The 5,433-nt window shown below is 34.1% G+C and overlaps 1 pseudogene across 1 annotated transcript; it reads left to right on the top strand.

Moving 5' to 3' along the window:
- Positions 1–883: 883 nt before the first annotated feature.
- Positions 884–4,953, top strand: LOC143602898 (protein DA1-related 1-like; annotated as a pseudogene). The gene is made up of 11 exons (XR_013147940.1): positions 884–1,603; positions 1,690–1,756; positions 2,212–2,359; positions 2,459–2,579; positions 2,655–2,738; positions 2,826–2,944; positions 3,030–3,242; positions 3,329–3,391; positions 4,098–4,216; positions 4,347–4,405; positions 4,511–4,953. The product of XR_013147940.1 is annotated as a protein DA1-related 1-like (transcript).
- The last annotated feature ends 480 nt before the right edge of the window (positions 4,954–5,433 follow it).

Genomic DNA, 5,433 nt, shown 5'->3' with positions numbered 1-5,433 from the left:
ACGTAGTGAATATAGTATACCTCGTTTTGTCACGAATGTCACAGGTTTTGATGTGAGCCAAACTGTAAGTAACCTTTTTTGGTCGTTGAAAACCGAAACCACCGCGTTGAAAATTAAAATCCACTGGCTAAAAGTTAAAGAATAAAAAAATCAATCGTGAAATCAAACCAATGACCGGTTTAAACGGTTCAAACCAAACAATGAACACACATAAACTTGTTATGAGATTACCAAAGTCCGGGTTTCCCGCACCCGTATATTAAAAAAAAAAAAAGGTGTTGCGCCTGCCTGTACGTAAGGCTACAAAACTGTAGTGGAGATATAATAAAAAAGCGAAAGCAAGCGTGGATGCCGTATGTGTCCTACAAGTAACAGACTGTTCCAGAACGAGTGAAAAAGTAAAGAAGAAAGAGGAAGAAGATATTCGAATGCTCAATAACGATCTATAATGGTAAGAATAGCGGCGGTGATTACTTTTGCAATTAATAATCATCGTCCACTTCAAAGAAACCGTGTCTTCAACAGTAGTGATGATGAATTTGATGATAACAATTCTGATTCCTTTCATTCCGTATTCGTATTAATATTATTAATTTAATCTCATTTGTCAACGAATCATCGCCTATATATATTGCCAGTGTACATGCATTTTCATTCATTATCATTTATCAGTCACTGAGTTCGTCTTGTAATCTCTCTCAGCGTTTCGTTTTGCTACCTAGGGTTTCATTGTAAGAAACTTATCATCTGATTCATACAATATTTGTGCTATATTCACTCTTATTATGCATCATCCTGTGAAATTCAGTCTTAATTTTATGTAATATTATGTTGATTTGATGATTGGATGCCTTATTATTGTTCAATTTGCAAACATGTATGATTTGATGCTTCAATATTGTTGAATTCAGTCTCAGTTTCTTGTAATATTATGTCTGTTTGATGAATTGATGCACTAATTTTGTTCAATTCAGTTTCAGTTTCAGTTTCTTGTAATATTATGTCTGGTTTGATTATTGGATGCTCTAATATAGTTCAATTTACTAACATGTCTGATTTGGTGCCCTGATATTGTTCAATTCAGTCTCTATTTCTTGTAATATTATGTCTGTTTGATGATTGAATGACCTAATATTGTTCAATGCAGTCTCATTTTCTTGTAATATTATATGTCTGGTTTGATGATTGAATGCTTTAATTTTGTTAAATTTGCAATTTGGTGCCTTAATATTGTTCAATTCTGTCTCAGGTTTTTGTAATATTATATCTGGTTTGATGATTGGCTGCTCTAATATTGTTCTATTTGATAACATGTCTGATTCGATGCCCGAATATTGTTCAATTTGATAACATGTTTGATTTGATGCCCGAATATTGTTCAATTTAGTCTCAATTTCTTGTAATATTATTTCTGTTTTGATGATTGGATGCCCTGATTTTGTTAAATATGCAAACAAGATTAGGTTTCCAAATGTTAGCAATGATTGAACTTAAGCACGCATGCTAATTCTTCTTGTGTCATAACTATAAGATAATGGCGATTTGCAGATAACGTTCAATCACTAACCAGGCAATGGCTTGGATTAGCAGAATTTTTCAAGGGGTACAGTAACTGTCGGATAAGTTTTATCATTGCTAAGCAATTAAGCATAAATGGTTGTGTCTTATTGTTGGTGAAATCATGTGTAGGGCGAGGACTTTGACCGGGCAATCGCATTATCACTTGCAGATAAAGGGAAAAGAATACCTGTGATTAGTAAGTAAACGATAACCAATTCATGATTTATATATATTTGTGAAAGTGTAGATTTTTTTTGGTTTTATGGTCTAGAATTGGCCACCAAAACCGAATCGGCGGAAAGATTAATAAAATAATTAAAAAATATTTTTAATCCGTATAGTTTTAATAAACGTAAAAATAGTTTTTCTTTGGTAAACGCTTTGATACTCCACAGGTAAAATGTTTAATCTTTTTCTAAACCGTCAAAACTGAACCGCTTTGGTCAGTCCAGCGACCCAACCATACTTATCTGTTCGGCACAGAAGTTATGTCAAAACCGGCCGAACCGGCCCGTTAACATCCCTAGCGTTGCGTATTTACGATGACATGAGTTCCACATATATCTTAAAAACATATTTTTTTTGTTAATTTCATTTTTTTTCCTTTGCTAAAAGACTGCTTAGTCATACTTGAAATAAAATATGTTTCAGATAATGATTTCCATCTGAAAGAAGATGATTATCTTGCAAAGGCTCTACATGGAAGTCTTAAACTTGAGCCTCAACCCTGGAATAGAAATATGAACCGAAATGGAAACGTTTATCAACCTAGATCATTCCCAAATTCAACAGGTTTTAGGTTGGTGCTTTTCTTTAATTACAGTTTCAAAGTTAGTGTTCAATATTAAGTGAATATAAAATGTTTAATCATATTTTCATCACTTGCATCTTTTTATAGGACTTGTGCGGGTTGCAAGAATGCGATTGGTTATGGACGAGTTTTAAGATGCATGGGTGGTGTTTGGCATCCAGAATGTTTAGAATGCCAGGTGTGTAAACTTTCTATTTCTGATCATGAGGTACTAAACACATTTAATATTATTTGTGTTTTGTAAGGATATGATAAAAATTGAAATTTCTCTAATTTCATGCAGTTTTTATTGTCGGGAAATCATGCGTATCACAAGTCTTGCTATAGAGAAAACCATCACCCAAAATGTGATGTATGCCATAACTTTGTAAGTGTCATTCAATCTTTATTTTCTAATTTTATGTCTCATTTATTTTAAATTTGATTATTTAAAATGTATTTAATCTTTTTACAGATGCGAACAAATCCTGCTGGTTTTGTTGAATATAAGGTTCATCCTTTCTGGGGTCAGAAATACTGCCCGTCTCATGAGCGTGACAGGACTCCTAGGTGTGCAGCTGTGATCGTTTCGAGGTAAGTTTTGATGACATTGCAGTTGACCAATTTGACTATTTTTTATATCATTTTGGTATATAAAGAGAATCTTTGTGTTATTCAGGCAAGGGGAATACAATATGCTGGTCTTAGTGATGGTAGAAAACTGTGTCTCGAGTGTCTTGGTTCTGCAATCATAGATACAGCGGATTGTCAACCGCTGTATGCAGATATTCAACGTTATTTTGAAAGTTTGAATATGAAGTTGAAACAAAAGATTCCTTTGCTTTTGGTTGAGAGGCAAGCACTTAATGAGGCCATGGATGGAGAAACACATGTAACATAAATTTTGTTTGCTGTCACTTTTGAGTATACATATATGTTTTATTGTCTTTTCATTTTAATTTTCTTTTTTTTTATCAGGGTCATCATCACATGCCCGAGACCAGAGGACTATGTCTTTCAGAGGAACAAACTGTTAGCACAGTAAGGATTTCTGAATTTGTTTTAGATAGGGAATTAGGGATGTAAACGTGATATCGGGTTATTCGATTCTTTTGGTTTAATTTGATTTAGTTGGTTTAGTTATTTGATTAAACTGGTTATTATTCAGTTTCTTCCGTAGAATTCAGTTTGGTTATTTGTTGAACCGATAATCGAACACCGAATTCACAACTTCGATACGGTTAGAAGCCGAATCGTTAACCAAATTCACAATTCGGGTTGGTTTTTTCGGGTTATGAATACAGTTTGGTTTTCGCATTTTTTTTTGGTTTTTTTGCACACCCCTACGCTTAACTTACTAATTTGGCTCATTTATCATTTATTTATATAGTTATTTAACTTTATACATATCTTAATTTAAAATTAATATGTAGCATTATATTATTTTGTTATTTTTATCATTTTATATAATAATAGTTATTATATTAATATATATTTAATACACTAAATTACAATTTTATAAATAATAGGCTAGTTTAGGCTTGAAAGCCCGCTCGAGCTTGATAAGTGAAGCTCGGGCTCGGGCTTGGGATCGTTTACTAAACACGCTTATTCTTTAGGTTCTAGCTTGTTTAAAGTCATCTTGATTCGAGCTTTAAGCAAGCTGATTGACTTGGCTGGTTTACACCTCTAGTTTTAGATTTTAGGAAAGATGTTTTCTGTTTGTTGAATGTAATTATGTTGGCAGGTTTCAAGACAACCGAGAATCGGGATAGGAAATCGGCTCCCGAACATGAGAATAGAGCCTTATAAGCTGACCCGTCACTCTGAGGTCACGGCTATTCTTGTATTATATGGCCTCCCGAGGTACTGTTTGTGCGTGTTTTTTGTCTGTAGTTTACAGTATAGGAAAATGGGCAGTTCAAAACCGGTCAATTTGTTTCTTAAAGACTTAAGTGTTTGAAGATTAACTTAATTTATGTCTACTAAATGACAGGTTGCTTACTGGATCAATCTTAGCTCATGAAATGATGCATGCATGGCTGCGGCTTAATGGTTTGACCACCCCTCTTAGTTTATATGCATTGTGATAAAGTTGACAAATTTTACATCATATTATATTTGTTATATCATTAGCTGATTAATATTTTGTTATATAAGGGTACCCGCGTCTCCGTCAAGATGTGTAAGAAGGAATCTGTCAAGTGGTGGGTCATATGTGGTTAACATCCGAGATAGCCTCCATATCCATGTCAAGGCCTCCATTTGAGAAGAAGCTTGCAGACTTCTTTAAAAGCCAGATTGAATCTGACATCTCCCCTGTCTATGGAAATGGTTTCCGGGCTGGTAATCGGGCTGTGCTTAAATACGGGCTTCAAAGGACGTTGCACCACATACAATCGACCGGGAGCTTTCCTAATTGAATGGCGTTTATGCGTTATATTATTTGTTGTACTAAAACTACATTTGTTTGTTTCTTGTAGAGTTGTGTGTCCATATTAGTAATAATCAAATAAACATACATCCCGAGTATGATCCCCCTCGTAGCAGGGCTATTGATAGGATTTAGGAGGGTGCGATGGGAAATATATACGACTAAGGCTTCTATCCCTCTGAGGGATAGAGATGTCGCTTCTGCTGGGATTTTAGTAATAAGTAATAACCCAGTAATATACCTTGTCATAGTTGTGTGGTAAGTGATTAATAAACCATTACCGTTTTGGGTTACATGTTTATTGGAACATAATCCTAAGTGACTAATAAAATTCCAAACAATGTAATGCAAGTCTTGACATGCCTTAGCTAAGGTCAGCTCGAATCGAGTCGCATACTAAAAGGCAATATCATAATAAAAGTATATTGTCACCGGAAATGCACTCAATAAATACAAAGTCATCTGAAATATAAAAGAAAATGCACACTATAATTGTTTCATATTGGTTTTCATCTTTTGAAAATAATTCATAACAACTTCAATTGCCACTTTTTTGAAGAGCTCTTTTTCAATATAACTAATGCAAGCATTGTTTATATAATCATCACTTGTCCACTTATGCAAAACTGTCTTCACGTGCTTCATTAAA

This window comes from Bidens hawaiensis, unplaced genomic scaffold (assembly GCF_021521415.1).
Source record: "Bidens hawaiensis isolate Kalapana, Puna unplaced genomic scaffold, B.hawaiensis_p1.1 tig00060050_1, whole genome shotgun sequence".
Taxonomy (NCBI): Eukaryota; Viridiplantae; Streptophyta; class Magnoliopsida; order Asterales; family Asteraceae; genus Bidens; species Bidens hawaiensis.
Note: the sequence above shows the minus strand (reverse complement) of the source record. Positions and strands in the feature narration are given on the sequence as shown.